Source organism: Rattus norvegicus, chromosome 4, assembly GCF_036323735.1.
Source record: "Rattus norvegicus strain BN/NHsdMcwi chromosome 4, GRCr8, whole genome shotgun sequence".
NCBI classification, from domain to species: Eukaryota; Metazoa; Chordata; class Mammalia; order Rodentia; family Muridae; genus Rattus; species Rattus norvegicus.
Window position 1 is genome coordinate 124,798,878 of NC_086022.1, and position 23,071 is coordinate 124,821,948.

The following is a 23,071-nucleotide window of genomic DNA, read 5'->3' on the forward strand; positions in this document are numbered from 1 at the left end:
CCTAAACCTTGACCCTTGAACTGATTTCACTGGGAGGGGCCTACCAGGAGGACCCCTGAGACCAAGATCTTGCAGGAGGGGCTGCCCGAGGCCACACAAGCAGGGCCAATTTTGGATCAGGTCCCTTTGGCCCAGGCTGCTCAGCCTGAACTAAGCTTTCACCCACTCCCGGGCGCGTCCAGCAGTGTGGAGCAAATTCCTGAGATGCTTCTAACTCCCTCCCGCCCGCAGGCTCGGGACTGGGAAGCGCTGGCCGGGTTTCTCCAGGTGGAGGAGGGGGAAGAGGAAAGGAGGTGAGGGTCATAGGGCGACCCCGGCACTCTGTCCCAACACAGCGGGAGGCACCGCATTGGCGTGGAAGGCGCCTGCCCCCACCCAGGTTGCCGGCTCCCCGCTGCGCGGTCCGCAGAGCGCAGAAGCTATTCGGTCGCGTCCTCCGCGCGTCCCAGGGGCCGCCCCGCACCACCCCGCTTGCAAAGCCAGTGGTGCCGAGTCCCCCGAGTCTGCAAGCCCTCAACGCGCGCGTGCGCGCGGAAAACCACCGCGGCTCCCTAGCCCTCCGGGGTCCGCATAGCCCGGTCCCGCAAGGGGGCTCCGCGCCCGGCCCGCCCGCTCCTACCTCTCAGTGTCAGCAGCCGCCGAGCGCGCGCCGACCCGCCGAGAGCGCGGCCCTTACGCGTCGGGCCGGCGGGGCGCGGGGTCCAGGGGCGCACAGAATCGGAGCCTGACCCCGCGCCCCCGCCCGACGTGACCTTGGCGGGGGTCCTCTCTCTGTCTGGCCTCAGTTTCCCCCTTCCGAAGGTATGTGTGCACGCGCGCGCGCGCGTGTGTGTGTGTGTGTATGTATGTGTGTGTCGGGGGCGGGGAGGACGGGTGCCGCCCCAACCAACGACGTCACCGGAGCCCAGGCGAGTGGAGGGCGCTGGAGGCCGCGGGGCCGCCGCAGCGGATAGGCCAGGTGGCCAGGCACGCAGAAAAACGGCGCGGAGTCGTCGGCACGGCGGCACCTTTCCTTTCTCCTACGTACCTCAAGATCCCCCAAATCAACCCCCAGCCAAAAAGTAGCCCTGGCCCACACTCCCCAGCCCTCCCAAGAAGAACTGAATCCCCTGCGGCCAGTGTTCCTCCTCCCGCACTCGTCGGCAATTCTCCGAGACAGGCCAGGGAGGGCAAGCCACTGAGTCAGGACTGCTGAGGTTTATCTGGGCACCACACCCCTCTGCTTCCCCTCTAGGACCCACACTATTCTGTTGAAAGGAGGGCGAAGGATCCTGGCCTAGAGGCTGCGCCCTATATCCTTCTAGAGCAATGGACTCCAAATGGGCACCAAATAAATACTGTGACGGGTCTCAAGTAGCCTGGCAACTGTCTTTGAGATTGGGGTAGGGGAGTTTGCACCGAGAACCCTAAGTTTGGGAAAGGAATAGACTGGATAAGGGTGGTGGGCCTGGAAGGGATAGAAATAGGGAAGGTGCTCGCGCAGGGCTATGCCTAAGAAAAATACAAGTGTGAGAAAGCGTTGCTAGGTGTGCAGTGGAGAGCAGAGGCCGGGGAGCACACGACAGCCCACCCTGAAAATGGGGCTGTCCTTCCTAGGCAGTGGCCCCACGCCTCCCACCAGGTGGAGCAAGGGCGCCAGGAAAGGGCACTGCATCCAAGCAGCGCCCCCTGGTGCCTAGAAACGGCGAGGCAAGAGGCTGGAAGGACTGGGCTGCCGCGGTCCAGCCTGGAGGAATCTGGGGGAGTGATGTCATGTGTGAGCAGATGGGACAGGATAGGGCTGCCATTAGGCTGTGATAACCTTGGACAAGGCGCTTCCTCTTTCAGAGCTTCTATTTTATTTTATACCCTGCTTTTTTGTTTATCGAGACAGAGTCTCACTCTAGCCTAAACTTGCATGGAACTATGTAGCCCAGGCTAGTCTTGAACTCATGACAAACTTGCCTCGGCTTTCCCGGTTCTTTAATTACAGGTTTTAGCTACCATGCTAACACCCAATTCTTTAAGAACTTTCTGAATCTTAAAATATAGGGTATTGATAACAAAGCTAAGGGGCAGTCTAGATCCTAGTATGTCTTTCCTGCCCCTTGACAATCATAAACCCAGGCCTTGTGGCGCACTCCTGCAACCCCAGGAGTATCTCCAATTTGGGAGATTATTTTTGAGACCTTTCCCCCACATGAAAAGTAAACCCATGGCACCTTGCTGGTGCCCATAGTAGGGCAGTAGGATGGGTTCATGGGCCAAGGTGTGAGTCTTACCATCCCCTAAATCTAGTTATAGCTTTGCACATTGTTAGAGCAATGGATTATTTTGAATAACTGTTTAAGACAAGGTTTCACTATGTAGCCTGTGCTAGCCTGGAGACTGCCTTAGAAGATCAACCTCAAACTCACAAAGATTCTCCTGCCTCTGCCTCTCAACTTCCAGAATTAAAGGTGTGTACCCTCATGCCCAGCCTACTGTACTAGTTTAAAAATGTATTTTTAAAAGCAGCCCTTCAAGAAGGAAGATTCTTGAGTAGTTCTTATAGCTAATATTGCTGGTGTGGAGATCAGTTATAGGGCTGGGCTGGTAGGAAGGCGGGCGATAGAAGATAGGTAACTAGGTCTGTGGCAACTGTGTGACCTCAGCCAGGTCCCATCTCCTCTCCAAGCCTCATACAAGCTGTAAGCTAGAACTGGTGGCACCCCCATCCTGCCCCCTTCAAGGCTGCTGAGCACGTGGGTCAGCTGCACTGATGCGTGGAAGATGTGCAAAGGGCACGGTGCAGAAGCTTCATTCCCAGAAGCCAAGAGAGCAAATGTTGACGTATTGAACTATATCAAATTAGACTATATAAATGGAATCAGAATACCACAAACAAGGTAAAAAAGACAAATGGCACCCTGAAACAATGTCTGCCGCACATAGGGCAAGTTAATGAGAAAAATGAGAAGAAAGTTAATTTCCCTAACACAGAAAGTGCTCCTTCCAATCGATAGGACAACTAACCCATTAGAAAACAGCCAAGGCTATGAAAGCCGTTCAAGAAAAATATTCACTCCTGCTTGTAATTAAATGCACATTAAAGAAATGCAATCAAAACACAATTCAATTCACCTGCTTTTAAAAACAAATCTACCTATTTGGGGTGGAGGGGGACTGGATAAATGGCTCAGTGGTTAAGAACACTTGCTGTTCTTACAGAGGACCCAAGTTTGGTTTCCAACGCCCACATTTCTCCTTTGCTTGTCGTTATGTCTCAACAAGTCAACTACAGACGGTCCCCAAGCCATGATCTTTCAACTTATGTTTCCCTCACTTTACAATGGTGAGTGTCATGTACCCAGGGATATGAGTGTGAACACACTCCAGAGTAGAGTTCTGATCTTTCCCTGAGCTAGTAAGATACATCTTCCAAGATGTCAGGATGAGGCAGTAAAGAGGTGTCCCACGGGGGTGGGGGATGGGACACAACCGGTGCTGACCAGCTGGAGAGTCGGTCAGCAGATATATTGAATTAATTTTCCACCAAACATTTTCAGTTCATGATGGGTTTGTTGGATCTTAAATATCCCTGCCCCATCCCCCAAGGTCTGTGTGAAATAGCCTTGGCCTCTAGGGTGGCAGTATTGGGTGGTGGCTGAATCTCCTTGTATCTTCTTTCTCATGCCTTGGCTAGTCACTGCTTCTGCCTCCTGATCTTGCCATGATGGGCTGTGTCACGGTGCCAAGCAACCACAGACAGAGACCTCTACAACTTTAAGTCAAAACGAGATATTTGTTATGGTATGAGAAAGCTGACTTGTATGCTTATGTTAAGTATTTGTACCTTTGGAGGTAAGGGGGCTGGGGCACAGAATAGCCGCTGATCCCTGCATAGACTACTTCTGACAAGGATGAGCCAGGGACAGGGACAGGGACAAGCACAGCAATGCCCTGGGAAGGGCAGGGAGAGTTGGGAACAGGAAAGAGGGAGACTGGCTTTCCACTGAAACATTCTACTTACACGTGTGTGTATTTATGTATATATGTATGCATGTGTATATCTTGCTATATACCTGTATTACTGTTTCTTTCCCTCTGTGTAGCCATGGGTGTCCTCAAACTCAGAGATCTGCCTGCCTATACCTCCCAAGTGCCGGGATTAAAGGCATGCATCACAACACCTAGCCTGGATGTATTGCTGGGTTGTTTTTTTTTTTTTAAATCTGTTTGCAAATAATAAAATTCTGGGGCTGGAAAGACAACTCAGTGGTCAAGAGCACTTGTTGCTCTTGAAGAGGATCTGGGTTCAATTCACGGCACTCACATAGGGGCTCACAACCACCCTGACTCCAGTCCCAGAAGCTCCATGAGTGCGAGGCACACACATAGTACACATACATACATACATGCAGGCAAACACTGACACACATAAAATAAGTGTAAAAAATTACAAAGAAAATAGCAGTTTCTGATCCTAGACAGGATGTTGGGAGGTATGGTGTCTAAGGCCTGCTCTGGCACAGGCTTGGGGTGACTGCCTATGTGACCTCACTATGGAGGGTGTCCCTTCTGAACCCTACAGTTTCCTCTACCAAGTGAGCAAGAAGCATTAGACAAATGCCCGCCTCACACTGCCAGTCCAGAACCTTCTCAGCAGAAGAGCTAAGTGGGTGTTAATAGTCCCAGAGGAGATGGGGAGAGCAGAGCTAAGGGTCAAGGGACCCAAACGATTTCTGAGATCCCTCAGCTCCCTCAGGGCCAGTCCTATCTGCTTTTCCCATGTCCATATCCTGCCTGGAAATACTTATTTCGTGTTTCCTGTCTGGGGTTACCCTGGCAACAGCTCTGTCATCTGTCTGGGTTGGAGGTCAGTCCTGTGGCATGGAACAGATGACCACACTGTACATACCATGTGGGTCTGAGCTGTTTGGGGCAGAGCCTCATGTTGGGCAACCAAACCTACTCACCCAGAGAACAGAGTGGATCCTCCCCTGCCCTGCCCACTTTATGTACAGAGGAAGCTGGGAACGGATGGGGAAGACTGCAAGACACAGAATAGTGTGCTCACAACAGTGCAGATGCTAGCAGCACAGGAAGTCTGTGTAGCAGAAGCCATCCATCCTCCATCTCCCTCCCCTCCCTCTCACCTTTACATCATCAGCAAGCATGTCTGTGTGCCTTCTCCCTGTAGTTAAAACAAGACACTCTTCAACCAGACAGTCATGGCCTGCACTTTCCAGCCCTGGTCTACCCTTCTAGCTCCTCCTTGTATTCACGATTGTTCCTGATGAAGAGTAATTTTCCAAAAATGACTCCATCTGATCCCCCTCCTGCTCAGAACTCCTCTACAGCTTCCTATGATCTTGTGATAAAGAGGTTCCTCACCCAGTCCCATCTCCAGCAGCTTCTCAACAGTCAGACTCAACTTAATGGCTTTGAGCACATACTGCTGTGCCATGCCACCACGTTGTTTGTCTGTTGTAGTCTTCTGCTTCATTCCGTATGCAAAGAAGTCCCCAAACCAACAACAGAAACTACAATTCAAAAACTCTTAAGTCTAAAAAGGCAAATAACCTATAAACATACAACCACACATAAAGCTTCACTGATAAAGACCGAGATTTCACAGTGGTGAAGTACTGTTAGCTTCCAGCACATGAGCAAAACTTCCTAATGTTTGTTGGCTGTGTCCAAACCCATTCGATCCATCTCCAACGCATTTTCTGGGCTCCTACTGTCCAGTACTTCTAGCACAAGGGCTTAGCAGAATGTCTACAGATGATAGCTATTGATAACAGGAACTAAGCAGCCGCACTGAGTAGCTGAGCCCTTCACCTGATGAAGGGCTCTGGGGCTATTCATCCTGCACACAAAAGCTGGCCTTAGAGAGGGCAGCAAGGAAGTTAGAACAAGGGTGCAGGGCTGGGGGCTGCAAGCAGGAGTCAGGCTCAGGGGCTGCTCTGCTGGGGAGAGGAGGTGCTTCTGAGATAGGGGGAGAAGAAGCACCTGAATGGAGGGCAAGGTGGCAGACATGGCCATGTGCCTGCAGCACACAGGATTTGGTACCTACTATATGTCAGGTAGGCACTGTGCTGGGCTCTACCCACACTCTGTCTTCACAGTGCTCCTAGATGGTGCCCCCCAACACACACCCATAGAGGACAGTGGCAGGACAGGGGCTTTCCTAACTAGGTTCTTTTTATCACTCTTTGGCATCTCTGTTAGTCTGGGGCACACTGGATACCATGGCATCAGATGCTTCCCTTACCTAGCCTGAACCTATACCTTCCAGCTCTCTGCCATAGGATCTTCAAATGTAAGAATGTGGTCTGTGAAGCCCCACTTGAGTAAGCATCTCTTCCAGTGTTTAGCCTTGACACACTGGAGGGTACCATGATAGGGATGTGTTCAGAACAAGGGTAACAAGACTATGGCAGGGGTTATGGGCTAGACCTTTTCCTTCTGGAGAGTCATCTAGATGACCTTTTTAAATGGGAGGAGGGTTTTAACACGATGAAAATAGCATTTAAAAGTGTATGGTCAGGCCAGGAGTGTGGCTCAGTAGGATGTTACTTGCCTAGCACACACAGAGTTCTTCCATTCTCAGTCAAAAAAAAAAAAAAGAAAGAAAGAAAGAAAAAAAGAAAAGAAAAAGAAAAAAAGAAAGCCACTCTCGATCTCTTCTCTTTTCCGCTCTCTTGCCCTCTTCCCCTTTGTCTCTTCTCTCCCCATTCCCCTCCCCTGCCCCTTCCCTCCATGTGCCCATTGCCGGCCTCCTTTACTTCTCCCTCTTCTACTCTTCTTCTCTCATTAAACCTTTCCATGTGGAAAAAAGAAAGGAAGGAAGGAAGGAAGGAAGGAAGGAAGGAAGGAAGGAAGCCAGCCAAACTGGTAATACAAACCTTTGAGCCCAGCCACTCAGCTGAGCAGCCTGGGACAGGAAGGTCTCAAGGTCAGGGGCTGCCTGGGCTACTGAGTAAGTAAGGATAAGCCTGAGCACTTCAGTGAGTCCCTGCCTCAAAATAAAAAGAGGGTTCAGTGGCAGTGTACTTGCCTACCACCTTCCAAAATCTGTTCCACTCCTAATTCTGTGAGAAGAACAAAACTAAGCACTGTAGAGTGAGGTGTGACTTTGACAAGGTGCTGAGGTAACTCATTGGCCTTTGCTTCTTCCCCGGGACAGCTGGCTGTCTATACGCAATAGGACACTTTGAGTGCTGACCTCCTACTGCCTGCGTTTGGCTCAGAACAATCAAAGATCTGAATGGAAGACAGACAGCTCCAAAACTCTTAGATACATCACAGGACTGATTTGAGTTAGGCCATTATTTTTTTACACAGCACTAAAATGCCAAGGATAAAATAAAAATCAATAAATGAGACCTTATAACAATGAGAAACTTTTGCATATCAAAAAAAGGCCATCAAAAAAGTGAGAAGGGGAGTTGGGGATTTAGCTCAGTGGTAGAGCGCTTGCCTAGGAAGCGCAAGGCCCTGGGTTCGGTCCCCAGCTCCGAAAAAAAAAAAGAACCAAAAAAAAAAAATTATAAGAGTCTTTATCAATAAATAACATAAAAAATTAAAAAAAAAAGTGAGAAGGGCTGGAGAGAATCTTAAAAAAAGAAAGAAAGAAATGAGAAAAAAGTGAGAAGAGTCAGGGATGGTCGTGCACACCTTTCATCCCAGCACTTAAGGCAGAGGCTGGTGGATCTCTGCAGATTCCAGGCCACCCTCGCCAATACAATGCATTCCAAGACAGCCAGGGCTCTGTAGAGAGATCCTGTTTCAAACCACCCCCCAAAAGTGAGACGATACCCACTCACAGGAAAAGATACCTGTGGGTCCTGTAACCACTGTGAAGTGCTTATATTTGCAGCATAAAGAAAAATAATGACTCAGTGAGATAACTCAATAAAACCAGGATCAGGGTTAGATACAGGAGAAATAAGAGGCCTATGAATGTAGGAAAGGCCCCTAACATCACTGATCAAAGGGTTCGTGTAAATCAGTGCCACAGAGGGCAGCCCTTCACACCAAAGAGGTTGCTGGAGTTGCTGAAGATGACAGCTAATGTTGGAGAGGACACAAAGTACACCCTCAGTGGCACTGTGTGGTGGGGGTGGGAAGGGGCCTCTGCTTTGGAGAACAGCTTGCTTATTTTTTCTAATCTAACCCAAGACTGCATTTACAGTTAGCTGTTTGTTCATTCACAAGTGTTGGCAAAAACCCACAGCAATATCATTTCTAAATATCCAAAGTGACAACCACCAGTGTGCAGAGATGGACAGTAGACGTTACTCAGCAACGCATGGAAATAAAGTGTAGATATGCTACAGCCCTTGAATCCATACCAAGACAGCAAAAGCCACATATCACAGGTCTCCATCCACAGAAGACCCCTCCAAGGCAACTCTACAGAGACAAGAGGGTTGATGGCTGCTAAGGATGTGTGGGAGACAAGGGAGTGTAGTAGAGTGACTTCAGATAATGTTGTAGTGCTGGCTACCCGACATGGACAATATGCTAATGTTGTAGAGGTACACATTTACAGTGGCTGGGTTTCATAGCATACATACTACCCTTCAGTAAAGACTTTAGAAAACACACTAAGACTCAAAGCAACACAAGAATTAGATGGGGCCAGGAGTGGTGGCAGCACCTGTGATCCAGCACTTAGGAAGTGGAAGCAGTAGGGTCAGGAGCTCAAGGTCCATCCTCAGCTAAGAGAGTTCAAGGCCAGCCTGAGCTACATGAGACCCTTGTGGGATGATGTCACAAGGGAGGCAGGTACAAGATAGAATGAGGCCTGTCATTCATGAGAAGGAAGGATGGGTGGGAGAAAAGTTTGCGGGAAGGAGAGGAGAGAGGAGGGATGGAGAGAATCTGCAGCCGAGAGAGAACATGGAGGCTGACGTTAAGATTCCACACTGTACCTTTACAGGTCATTATGAATGTTTTTTTTTTCATCTTTATTAACTTGGATATTTCTTATTTACATTTTGATTGTTATTTCCTTTCCCAGTTACGAATGTTCTTAAGGGATGGAGTGTACAGAGCTTTGTATGTTTAGGTGGGCAATTATATCTTATCAACTGGATCAGAGATTACTGTGTTGTGTGTTCTTTCTTGTGCCAATTTGACTTTGGGAGAGTGTGTGGTGGCAGACACACTGGGCCGCCACACAGTTGGGGTGTGTTTCTGCCAAGATATCTAGCAGATATCTTGGGGCACTGCGGTGACAGACATAGCTGGGTAAAAGACAGTCCTTAATATAATTTTACAACAACAACCCTTCCTCAGAAGATGGAGGGAGGGAGAAAGGGAGGGGAAAGCAAAGGGAGGAGAAGTTTGATGTAAAGAACCTGATTGGGGCAAATGCCGAAATAAAAGCATGGCTTGTATAAACTTCATTTGGACTGTGGTGATGCTGAACTGTTGAATGTCTTACTCTTATGAAAAAAGACTGGAGTGTTACTTAGGGGTAAATGTCTTACTACACATTTTCTGTGACTCTAAATGTGATCCCAGGCACGCACGCACGCACACACACACACACACACACACACACACACACACACGCGCGACTTCAAATTAATTAGTTCAAAAGAATTAAATATAATATCAATCAAAATAATTAATTCAAAATTCTTACAACTCGAAGGATTCAAGAATAAAAAAAAATACAGCCAGAACTCAGCTAAATCGTACATTGCTGCAGGGAGAAGCAATGGTGGTGAGCAAAGGTCATGGGGCGTGGGGATGGTGGTGGGGGTGGGGGTGGAGGTCTCAGCTTATCACTCCACTTGTCTGATAGATCACAGAGAAGATATGACCAGAGGTCAGTATGGTGATACATTTCTGGCTGCCACTCAGAGAATATTTAGTGAGTGCCTTCTGTGTGCATAACCCTACACACACACACACACACACACACACACACACACACACACACACACACATACACACACACTGCCCTTCTGGTGCTGAGATGCAGCCTAGTTAGGGAGGGCTGTGTAGCAGGAAGAGAATATTGGCAACCCACAGCAACACCTTGCCCCATACTCATACCAGCCCAGCATCCTGGAGAGTAGTGACTTATATCTTGACTCATTTCTGCCTCATGGCCCAAGATTATAAGGAAGTCAAATTTTGTAAAATTCTCCCAGAGGCCCTGTGACCTCAAGCTTAGTGAGGGCCATTGGGGATTTGGCTGGGGTTTGTTTCCCAAAGGAGCACAAGGTAGACACTTGGTTCCCTTTACAACAGCGCTAAGAGATAGTAGGGACCTTTGAGATTTGATAGTTGGGGCATAGCCCTAGGAAGAGGTTAATGCTCTCTTGGGGCTGTAGTTATTGGGAATCAGCTTGTGCATTGTAAAACGAGGTCCTTAGCCTTTCTGTACTCTAGCCAATCCACTCGTCCACCATATTGTGACCAAACTGAGGCCCTTACCAGACACTGACCCCATGATGCTTGGATCTTCTGCTACTAGAATTCTGAGCTAAACAAACCCCTTTTCTCAAACAAACACCCTTCTTTTCTTTATAGAGTATCTCATTTCAGCTATTTGGTTATACCAGTCCAGAGACAAAAGCTCTGCGCAGAGAGCAGTGCGTGCTCAGAGCAATCTCCTGGCCAGTAAAGTGAGAACTGTCTGTAGGAGCAAATACAGGGTTAGGTAGGAGAGCAGTTAAGGGCTGAGGGTTGAGGTGTGATGTCATGTGTCAGGGCAGGGTTGGGAAGTGGCAGATGACACCTCACCTCCCTCCCTGCACAGAGCACAGTGGCCGACCAGCCTGAGCTCTGGCCTCCAGAGGACCCAACAGAGCTTCCACCCTACCACACAGCTGACACTTCTCAGAGATTCTAGTTCCTGGAGGCTTGGGGATTCCCAAGCCGGGAGCCTTGACTTATTTTAAGGAATCTTGCATCCCATATGTACAGCCAACAGTGTGGCAGACCAAACAAACACTGCTTTTCACATGCTGACATCCTTCAAACCCAAACACACCCGCTGCATTGCCAGCTGCAGTCTCCCTAAACCGGGTCTTCAGTTAAGCTCTATGTGAGGGGAGGGGGGGGCGTCTCACAGTTTCCTATGAAAAGCAGCCAAACTCCTTTCCTGGAAAAGCCTGCCCAGGCAGATGGGAGGCTCACTTGCTCCACTGCAGGGCAGCAAAAGATCAAAGGGAGGGTTTGCTTCGGTGGGTGAGGCCAGCCATGGGTGGGAGGCTGCAGCTGAGGCTCTGGAACCCTAAGGAATTTGGGACCTGGTAGCCAATTTACCTGCCCCCCCCCACAGACCAAGAGCCCCTTCAGTCAGGGTTCAGCCCAGGTTGTCATTTGGAGGCTAAGTGGCCAGCACAGGGCCTGGGTGGTGATGAAGGCATGAGACCAAGGGCTAGCGCTGACAGTCAATGCCAAGCTTTTCTTCTCCTATTTCTTCGCATGTAGCCACCGAGCTCTTATCATGTGACCCAGAAACGGAGGCTTTAATTTTTTTTCATTTAAATATCAACATAAGACTGTTAGCTAATGGTCTGTGCAGTTGACCTGAAGAAACAGAAAAGTGAAGAGGCCCTGGAGGTAAGTGGCTCTTAGATGCTCTGCCCATCCGGGGGGGGGGGTGTCTGGGGGTCTGGGGTCCCTTCCTCCCAGCACAGGCTGCAGCACCTGACACTGATGGACCTCGCTGGACATTTAATGCTGCTGAGTGGAGCAGCACACAGAAGAAACACGCTAAGGTTTGAGTGACTGAAGTGTAATCGTACCAGGGTAACATTTGGTTTTGTGAACAAAACTTGCATAGCCTGTGTGACACAAGGCTTCTACGGCATCCTGTTGAAAGGCATCCCACAACTGCAAACTATGGCCACAGATCCCCCTCCTAGCATCCATGTCTTCCCATGGTGGGGGCTGGCCTGTCCTATAACCCAGAGGTAGGACCAAGTTATAGAATGTGGTAGAAGCTCTAGTCATAGTGGATCCCTGGGCTAAGTCTGGGAGCTTGTGGCACACACCTCTCTGCTTGCTGCCCTAGGACTGTAGTAGATTCAGAAGGCAGGGGCCTGCATGCCTTTAGGAGACCACACAGAGGGGGAGGGGGAGGGGGTGCTGCCGTGTGAAGTGTCATTTGCCATTGAGAGGCCATATGGAAGTTGATGAGGAAAAAAGTCTGAGATGGCTTAGACTTAGTTGCAAGACCAGAGGATAGGACAACAGTTTTGAGTAAAACAAAATTACTATCACTCCTAACAACCACAAACTGCTCCATACTCCTAAAACTATGTTGAAACCCTAAGCACTACGCCCAGGGTATATCTCAGTGGCAGAGCACTTACTGAGCATGCACATGACCCCGGAACCACAAAAAGTACCCCCCCAAAAAAAACACGTGGTGAGAGGATCATAGGGTAAATCCCACCCTACTTCACCTGCCCTCACCCAGAAGCAAAGGGTTCCTTTATGGACTGTCTTCCAGCCCCAAGGAGTCCCACTCTCTGCCTGTTCTTTCCCCTCCCCATCCTGTCCTAGCAGCTGTGGGTTCCACTTTACACTCCTAAGGAAGACTCTCCGTTTTGGTCTGGTGGATGGATTCCATCTGCCTCCTTGACCTACGGCTGATGTTCTGGGAGCTCACTCCAGGACCTGGCTCTACAAGTCCTTTAACGTCAGACATTCTTCTTTCCTCTCAAGAGTGCAGGTGCAGTAAGGGATCCAAGAGGCTCTGCTAAAAGACACTATCCTCTGGCCGTGTTTGTTGGGCTGTCTCTTGCCTTCTAATCTATCTGGCCTTCCTGGGAGACCAGCTGAAAATGGCAGATGCCACATCACAGACCACTGCTATTTCAAGCCATAGCACCCCACAGCTTGTTATGCAGCAGCAGTTAGCCCTTGAGAATTCACCACTGACTTCCTGTGATGCCTATATCAGGGCACCTGTTTGTAGAACTGAGACCCCGAAGCATCGACTATGCTTTGGGCCAAGAGCAGTCTTCACAACCTCAGGGAACTCACACATTTTTAAACAAACTGTTCACCCACACAGCCAGAGCAAACTGGGGGAGATGCTGGGGTTGCTCTCTGAGTCCAGCTCCAGTTGACATGCAGATGAGTTTTGGTGGGCAGCAGCCTCATGGACCAGCTTCTTCTGGAGCCTCCCAAGTAAATGGCACAGTCTGTGTCCTAATGGAAATCTTTGTCCATCTCACAGATGGAGAAACAGCCCAAGAGGCTGGAGACCCTGTCTACAGTCATTCTTCCGTGGATTTGTCTTCCTCTGAATCTGGCCCTTCTGGCCTTCCAGTTCACAGCTGTGTGCATGAGAAGAGGCCAGAAAAGGTGAGGGATAGTGTGTCATCAGTCCCTGATTTCTGACTTACTGAGCTTGCAGGGGACATGGACCACTCTGAAGAATGCTGGGGGCTGCTAGCAAAGGGGCATCTTCCAGACAGACCAGATGGATACCAGCTTTGGGTCAGGTAGGAACTAATTCTCAGAAACTGCCCCAGGCCATTGTGATCTTGCAGATGGGGGAGAGGTGTCACTACCTGGCTGCAGCCAGAGGGAAGGGGGTGGAAACAGTGAGTTTGGTTTGATATGAAAATACTGGAGTCTCTTTTAAGTCAGTGTTTGGGACACACACCCTCAACCTCGAAGGAAAGATCAGTTCTGAATTCAAATTCTGATGCTGCTACTTCCCAGAATTTAGAAAAGAATTCTGCAACACACCTGGCTGGCTCAGTTTCCCCAGCTGCAAAACAAGATCAAAGCTAGTACTGGGAGTATAGGCCTATATAGTTCAGCCACTGAGACACTGAAGAATCACAAGTTCAAGACTAGATTGGGCTACAGAAAGAATTTGAAGCCAGTCTGAATAAGTTAGTGAGAAGTAAAAAAAAGATAGCTGAGCCTAGCACTTGCGAAGGCCCTATATTTAATCCCCACTACTGAAAACCCAAAACCAAAATTAAAACTAGATATCAATAAAGAGATGAGATTTGCCATGAGAAATCAATGAGGCTTCCCCCCACCCCCAGCTTGGCCTCAAACCTAAAGTAATTTTCTTCCCCCAGCTTCCAAAGCAAATTTGGTGAGCCATCAACACCCAGGACTCTGGCGAAGCTGTGGCTGGACTAATCCTTATACAGATGAGAGCTGGTTGCACATTCAACAACCCTGTGGTACAGGCAGGGCAGGGTGGTACTTGCTAGCTCCAGCCCATCCTAGCTGTGGGCAAGGCTAAGAGAGAAGGATATCTTGAGCCCAGAAAAAAAGGGTAGAGGAAAATGGAAACAGGAGGAGAAGAGAAGATCCAGGCCTGGTAGTACAGGGAGGGCAAAAGCACTGACAGCAATTTGAGGTCATGTGGTTAGTGGTAGGGTGCTTATCTACCAAGCCTAAGGCCCTGGATTCTACTTTCAGCACTGTGAATAAAATAAAATAAAATAAAATAAAATAAAATAAAATAAAATAACTAAAAGCAAAATCCAATCCCTGGTTGTCCACAACCTTTCTGGAGGTCCTTTACTCCTGCCCTGCCCCTGCCCTTCACTTCTCCCTGGTGGCCCAGTGGGTGGAGCTCACCCTTATCTCTGTCCTGACTCTGAAAGCAGATGAAGCAACAGGATTGAAGCTGAGGCTGAGCTGACTGCCTCTCCCTGTTCTGGGTCCCACCCCTTACCTCATCCCTTTGGCTTGGGTTTATCATGCTCTGTTTTAAGTACCCAGCTTGCACTGTTCCCCCTCAAACACTCTCACAGGACACTCTAACAAGATGGTTCTCAACCTTCGTCATGCTGTGACCATTTAAAACAGTTCCTCAGGTTGTGGTGACCCCCAACCGTAAAAATATTTTCAGTGCTACTTCATAACTATAATTTTGATACAATTATGAATCATCGTGTAAATATCTGTTTTCCGATGATCTTAGGTGACCCCTGTGAAAGGATCATTCAACCCTCAAGGGGTCTGGACTTATTGGGAAACCCTGCTTTAAGTGATGATGGAACAAACGGCTAGGTGACTTCTCAAAGCCCTTCTAGCCCTGGCTTCTCAGGATATACCCTGGGGGAAACAACTGAGAACAGACTTTGTAGTCTTCAAACCCTTGGATCCTGTCCAGCGGAAGAGCAAGTCAAACCTTCCCTGGAACACCACATTTTGCCATGTAGGGAGCTAGCACAGGGCTACATCCTGAGGTGTTTGTATCTGTAACTACTGGGTTTCGTGCAGCCAAGAGAATTCCCCTTATCCTCAACATAAAGGTAGCCAAACAGGCCCCTTAGCATCTGCAGATGTGGCACAGCCTTGGAAAGGTCATTCAAAAGTGCCATAGCTGGGCTCTTCTTTTGAGCCATGCATTCATGGTATCCAAGAGGAACTTGGACTTATCTAGAGGACTCTAGTATTTCAGCTCTGGGATTTCTTGTTGGACACAAATGCCCACCCTTCATGGCACAAACTTCTTTTCAAAACCAATTAGTCTTTTCAGACCAGTTCTCAACATGTCCAGCAGAGTCCACATGCCAAAAAGTCCCACATGATGTCACTAGTACCACAGTGAAGCAAGAATGGGGTATAAAAGTACAGCCCACAGTACCTGGCAGATACAGGCTGCCAGCCACAGCCATGGCTCTTACTGTGCTGCAGGAAGCCAGCACCAGGAAGAAACAGTGGCCTGTCCCGGAGCACATGACCCGGAGGCAGAGCTGGTCAGGTGACTTCTGGAGTCTATGTCTGAAGAGGAGACCTGGTTGTTTATGGGATGCTGACATTGAGACTGATCTCCACTGCCTTCCTGGAGTATGGCTCTTCACAGCCCCCATCACCTTCAGTCTGGGGCTCCTGGGCCAGACAGGCTACCTCCCCATCACTGCAGCCAGAGTGCGGTCCTCTTCCAGTCTGTGCTGAGGCAACAAGGTGAGCACTCTCCAACAGTGGAGTGGCTCCAGATTCTGTGCCCAACTAGACATCCCCCAAAAGGATACGGCTGGAAGTCCCCAGTCCCTCTGTCCTTAGAACTTGAATTCCCCAGCTGGTCCTTCATCCAGTGTCTTCCTTCTTTCTGGATTCAGGTCCTCTGTGACCACCCAGGAAGCCATTCAAAACCACACTGCCCCATTTTACTCTGTGGTCCATTTCCTGAGCCCCAGATATTCCAAGAGGAAGGAGTTCCATTGTCTACCACCACCACTCTGGGCTCAACACAGAGGGCACTGAGGAGGTATTAACTAGGTACACTGTTGGCCAGATAACAACTCACTCAGCCTAGCTCCTGGAGCAGGAAGGTGGTGCTGAGGAAGATGCTTGGGTACCCACCCTGACAGGCAGGCGAATCCATCTGGGTCACACATTGGTTAACTTTTCTCACCTTTGTCAGGATGGTTATTAAGCCACTTTTTTTTCCAGATAAGTTAACCACGGCCCAGAAAAGTACCAAGGCCACTTAATTTGCTCAGGCAGAATGGAATTTGGGGCCAGCTTTCTAGGACCCATGCTATCTCCTACTCTGAAGCATGGAGGGTGTGACCCTTAGAGTCCATTACCCAAAGAGAGGAATCCTAAGTGCTTAAAGGCCCAGGCACTGGGCCAGAGTCTTTCCATGAGCCTCCTTTTCTGCTCTGGGAAGAATCACAGTTCAGATTTGTAAATGCTAACCTTAGGTCCAGAGTAGCTCAGTGACTTTTTGTAGATCACATAGCGAGGCAGCAGGCCACAAAGCAGTGGAAGCCCTACCAACAGCCTTTCCTGTGTTGTGACAGGGAAATGAAGCCTCAGTTTCCCCTTGTGTACTGGGGGTGTGGGCAGGCTGACCACTGACAGGACATGAGGTGATAAGGGAGGCGGGCCTCTCATCTTCTGCACGGGCTGAAAGGGGAAGTAGTGAGTAGCTGTTTCCCCATCTCCTCACCCCCACCCTGTCACAGCACCTGCAGGGTAGCACCTCTCTGGAACTAGTCTTCCAACCCCAGGAAACTCCCTCTGAAATGTCCCCAGTGTCATAACCCAATGTTGCTGAAGCTTCTAAGGTGGGAGCCTCAACCTGACACCTTCCTCCAAGGTGTAACAAGGTGCCGCAAGGTGTAACAGCCCAAATGTCCACAGCCTGTAGCTAGAGATACTGTTGGCTGGATGTAAAATAGTTTAGGTCCTCAAGGAGACAGTGGGTGAATCTGAAAAGCTTGAAACACTATAGTAGCAGAATAGGGTCCTTAAAATAAGACATCAACCTAGGAATTAAGTCAGCTTGTGGAGGAAGACTGGACGTCTTTAGTTGGACTTTATAACTAACAGTACCTACAGGAGAAAAGACCAGAGAACACAAACAGGCAAGGCAGACACTACAAAGAACCTAATCAGGCATATAAGCCCACCTCTATCCTCAGAGTAGTTTTCCTTTCTTATTCAACTGTCTCTATGTCTACTTCTAACCACTAGCCCCTTGTGCAAATATTCCTCTGCCCTGGGACACGAAGGCCTGGAATCCAGTGGCATATAAACTCGGAGCCCCAACTGCCATGGGCTTTTTGATTCTCTGACCTGCATGTCTAACTCTAAAGCCAATGATTCTCTCCAGCATGCCTTCTCCTGGAGGCCAATGAGATTTCTTCTAACTTGCCTATGCTGTTCTTTACTTAACCTGTAATAAGTTGTCCTGAGCTTCCTTTTGAGTCTTAACTTTAAATTCTTTCACTGCAAGACTAAGTTACCCCAGTTCCTCCAAGTAATACTAGGACCTATCCTCTCTGTCACAGAGCCCTGCCTGTCTCCAGCCCAGGGTCTGTCCAGCTAATCTATCCTCTGGCAAGTACCCCCAGGCATCCTGGAACACACTATGAATTGGGATGAGTTCAGATAACTCACTGGGATCAGGCTGGATCCAGATAAATTGTCAAGGAAGAAAGGTGAGCTAGCTAGGCTCTGGGGACCAAGCTAATTGGGACCTGAGGCCACTTGCTAACTGTAAACTTTCAGTCTCTCCAAGCCTAGGTTTTCTTACTTATAAAATGGGGACATCAGACTCTACTTTGGAGTGATGGCAAGGAATGACTCTGTGCACTGTCACTAGGCCTTCCAGGTCTGTAATTGATTCCATAAGATTGTCAGTTTGCAAGAACTTACCTAGTTGTCCAGTCTCTAGCCCAGGGTACTTGAATGCACTGGTTTTACGTTTGGACCAAGGATACAATAGGAGTCAGCTTATTCCAAGGCTAAGAAGAAAGCCCAAGGGCCAGACCAAACAGAGGCTGTCATATGGAAAAGCCCCAGGGGCCAGAGTGATGAGCTGCAAGCAGTGAAAGAAGGGAGAGACCCCAGCAACTGCACACAGATGGGACCCTGAACTCATCTGTACCAGGACCTCCTCAGGAACAGAAGGAGATAAACAGCCAGTGTGGAGTGACTTGTTCTTGAGTCACAATGGAAAGGACATAGACTGCTTGCTTGTTACAGGAGGAGCTAACATGCTGGACCTCTAGGCCTCACCAGACTTTCATTCTGAGCTTAATCTAGGTCCTCAGTGCACCCAAGCCCCATGTGACTCCAGAGGGATGGAAATACACCATGGTGGCAGGTGACCTGGCTACTCTGTCCAGGACCCTATATTAGCTTTCATCAGACCTGACTTCAATACCACTTCCTCCTGGAACCTTCCAGAATTTCTTCCCCAGCACCCGAAAGTGTCTTAAACATCTACCTCGGTGCCCCAGGAAAGGCTGCAGCTTTAGGGCAAAGGGCACTGGTTGATTTCTTTTTACTCTCAGGTTCCTTTGTCTCACTGTCAAGAACATCCGGGAGGTGACATACTGGAAACTCTGCTTTCACTTCAGGGTTTGCCATGCATTTGGCCTGACCACTACACAGGCTGAACTGGTACCTACCTCAGGACACTGGGCCTGAACCAGCTTCCTAGGGGGCTGAAGTCGGGGGCTGCAAAATGGTAACATTTAAGGACTCTAGCTCAAACTGAGACCCTGTCTCTTCTTGGGAATTAACAATCCAGATGTTTACTGCACTGTTGTCATGGCATTGCCCCTGAGATACCCCTGGTTGTTATATAACTCTGGGGTTGATCTCATTTCCCAGATGAGGAAACTGAGGCAGGCTTTCTTATCCCCTGTGAAGTGGGTCTCAGCCAGGGAACACACCATGTTCTTCCCCCCAGCTCCTCTTATCCCTGATGGGAGAAGACAATAGGATTCAATTAGCGCACAGGATTTAAACTCCGGTACTCAAAAGCAAGTATCTGTCCTTTGTCACTTCACCCTTCACTGGGCTTGGCTGTCTCCATGCCCTGGTTTCAGACCAACTGTGGCTGCCTTCGCTGTGGCTGTTGACAGAGGTTCTGCAGTTGGCCTGATGGGAAGGTATTTCAACATATTCCTGAACACATGCCTGTTCTGAGCATGATGACTTCCCTATATGTCACCTTCATGGGTGATGTCCCAGCAGCCACCTGATAGCAGTCAAGGCCACAGAACCTTACCAAAGAATGAATTCCAACCAAATCTAGCCCTGGATGCAGATACCACTGCCCATTCTCTACACAGGGGTGAGGAACCTTCAGTAGTAGCTACATGGCGCAATGGGGGAACTTACAGAGTGCTAGATAGATCCTCGTATACAGTAGGTGCCCACTAAATGTTTATTCTCTCTTTATAGCCCCATTTGGGGCCTCTCCTTTTCACAAAGATGGGGACAAAATCCATCACTTTGTACCTGATGGGCCGGTGTCTAGCACTACATAGCACCTGGGCCTAGGGCTATCTTTCACTCCCATGCTGTAGTTCCACACCAGCTGTGGTGATGATGAAGCAGGGCTCCTGACTCAGCACAGGCTGGGCAGCCCATTCTGAGATCTGACTGGACACTAAGGAACCTGCTTCCTTGGTCTTTAATGCCTAGGCCAAATACCCTCCGTTGCATCGAAATGTAACACAATTGCTACCCACCCACCCCCACCCCCAGTCCAGGGAACTCCTGGGGAGCTCTTGTGAGAGTTTTGATGTTCCTCCTCTGGCCTGTTAGCTCACCCCTTCCTCAGCCCTGACTGCCCTGTGTGGCAATTTCCTCTTCCCCTACCTCCCCCAGGGCAGAGCAAACAACCTTATGGAGAAAAGTACATTGCTCACTAGCTGGCTTGTCACGGGGTGATGACACTGAATGGAAGGGGATGGCTAAGGTTTTCTGAATACTTGCCACATGCTAGGACCCGCCTACATAGAGACAGCCTGCCTCAGGGTGAACACAGTAGGAAAATGTGGAAAACACCAAATCTACCAGCAGAGCCAGTCACTGGATCCTGGAGCCCCTGAAGCAATCACCCCTCCACCTTTCAGTTTCTTGAACTCTCTCTGCTTAAGCCTGTATGGTTTGTGCCTTTTTCTCACTTGGAAGTAACAAGGTCCTCATGGCAAGAGACATGGTGTGTAACAAGGTCATAGAACCAATAAAACAGAGGAGCTGACATCCTGAATCTGGGCTGCTAACCTGCAGCCTGACCACAGCCCAGCACCCTACTTTGTGTGCCAGCTGGCAGCCTCCTCAGTGCCCCACTTGCTGGACTCGGCCTGGACTCACCTTCTGTTTGGCCAGTCCTGCTACCTCTGTCCTGGAATTTCCAGAGTCATACTGGCTTGAATTTGGGACATGGGAGGGACCATGAAACAGAGACCATAAAGAGGGCCCCCACCACACACACAACAACTGGCCTCAGCAGACTCGTGACCAGCAGGTGCTTTCTCAAAAGCAATGTGGGACCATCAAAATAAAACTGATCCCTGTACCACCAGCCTTCTCAGATCCACCATGCTGCTGTTATTAGTTTAGTTTTGTTTGAGGACCCTAGGCCAGATGAGCAACTAGTTAGATCTAATTTATGGCCTTTTGTTAGTTCCATAGACAAGACGGTACCTTGGCATTCAGGAAGTACCCAATGAATGCTTGACATGAGATTTGATAAATTTAAGTGGATAATGTGCAAGACACTTTGCTTAGAGTCACAGTCACTGAAAGCTGAAAGGCTCCTGGTCCCACTTGCCTAGCTGACAGACAGAAGACTGAGGCAACTGTCTGAGGTCCTCGTGGATACTTGGTTGTTTTGGCTCACAGTCACGGCCTTTCTGACCTGTGCTCAGAAGGTCTTTTAGGTTGGACTGACATGGGTCTTAGGCACAGGAGCCTGCATCCAGTTTGGGCCCTGCAATCCCACAAAGGCTACATGAAGAACCCAACTCTCCAGGGTCCCCGGGGTTATCAGGAGAGTGTTGCTAGCTAAGCTCCAGAAGCAGCAAGGACTTCCTTACTCTCTCAGCTCAGCTTCCTCCACCAGCCTGGGGCTTCCGATGGGAGCCAGCCCTTGGCATATGGAAAAACAGACCCAGCAACAGGGAAGTGATGGAACATTCTCTCCTTCCCTGGCACCCATACAGAAGACTGCAAAGAAGGGAAGGCCTAGAATCTTTCCAGGTTTGCACTCCAGCTCCCAAACATCCACTAGCCAAATGGCACCAGACAGATGTCCCCACATCTCTGAGGCTTGCTTTACACAAAACATTGAAGCCTCCCTCTCTGGAGTATCATGACGCTGGATGGGATCTGGAAAGGGAACTTCCCTAGGGATGTAGATGAGTTCGGGCCCACCCCCTCACCAAAAAGTATTTCCCAAAGCACAGCATTACTCAGGGATTGTTCCTCCAAGACTCTCCTAGTCCCAGGATCCAGCCCCTATCCTGGCCTGGTTCAGAAAGAAATAAAGAAATGAAACAAGCTGAACTGCCATTGGTCAGGTGGCTCCGGATGGGGGTGGGGTGAGGGTGGGGCATGGGGCACCCGGAGGAAATATTCAGGGGTGTGGGTTGGGACTGTCCAAGGCAGGAACCTTAGACTAGGCCTGGCAAGGATTCCTTCTGCCCCAAGTCTCCAAACTTTATGCTCTGAGGAGTCAAGGGAGGGTGGCAGTGGGGACATAAAGAGTGTCATGCCATAAACCAGTGGCTCTGAGCCCCTAAGGGACTCAGTTTACTCAGCTATGGAGTAGGTATGGCCAAGGCCCCTTTCTCGGTAGCTGTGAGGTACTTGTACATGCCTGTAGTTAGGTAGGCCAATGGGTCTTGTGCAGCTCCTGGCCCATACTGGCCTATGTCCCTGAAGAGCTTTCCCTGTAGCTGATGCTGCCCTCAGGCAGTTGTGGGGAAGCACCTGGGTTCCAGAGCCTGGCTCAGACTCAGTCAATTGCAGAACAACTCAGAACAGCTACTAGAAACAGTGTAAACCTTCACAAGAGGTCCCATCTGCTGATCCTGTAGACTGCTGAGAGTCACCAGCCCCTCACAGGCTCCCAGATGAAGACAGTGGTACTCACGGTGTCACAGGGGAAGACTGAAGATCTCCCTGGAGCCAGTGCCTGACCTGCCTCCTTGGGCCCTGGGGACGAAGGACCTCAGCCCTCCCTACCAGGGGACCGCCCCACCACAACGCTGACGTTTAACTTCCTCTCTGGTCAGTCAGCATCCAGGAAGCTCCGCCCTGGGTAAGGGGGCCAGCACCCCGGAGCCCGTACCCACCCTGTACAAGATACTGCCCAGAGGGTTCCTTCAAGGCCTGGCCAGTTCAAACAGCCACACTGGACAGACAATAAATAATGCAGCTGCTCTCTGGCCAGCCTCCTATGACCTATCGCGTTTCGGGCCACTCGAGTTTCGGCCAGCCTGCTTTGTTCAGAATGCCAAGCCCCGGCTGGGTTTCTGGCCACGTGGGTACTATAGTCCCACTGAGGGCCAGTCTGAGCCTGCCTGACAAAGGCAAAGTAAGGTGGCTATACTGAAGAGAATGCCCTACTTACTCTGAAACCTGTTTGGGACCAATTGGGATTCAGGGGTGTCATTTTGCCAGAGCACAGTGACCATCCTCGTCTTCTAGGATCAGGAGGGTTCTCTGAGGCCTCCATGAATTAGAGACCCTGCCCCACACAAGGCCACACTGGAGAGTCTTCTCCATTGCCCCAGCTGGCTGTGCTGACCTCCTTAGGACCACAGCCAAGCCTGCATCCAGAGAGCTTTCACCTCACATCAAAACCCCCATATTGCTGCTCCGAGGCCGA

At 49.6% G+C, this 23,071-nt stretch overlaps 1 protein-coding gene across 14 annotated transcripts in view; it reads right to left on the reverse strand.

The window, feature by feature from the left end:
* Positions 1-23,071, reverse strand: part of Iqsec1 (IQ motif and Sec7 domain ArfGEF 1) — a 319,435-nt gene that overhangs the window by 72,961 nt on the left and 223,403 nt on the right. Inside the window, exon 1 of one of the 14 annotated variants that reach the window (XM_039108762.2) lies at positions 22,334-22,435. The exons of the other annotated variants lie outside the window; for them this stretch is intronic. The gene's annotated coding sequence lies outside the window, so the exon portion shown is untranslated. Of the gene's footprint in view, positions 1-22,333; positions 22,436-23,071 lie in introns of those variants that run through there. 14 annotated transcript variants of the gene reach the window in all.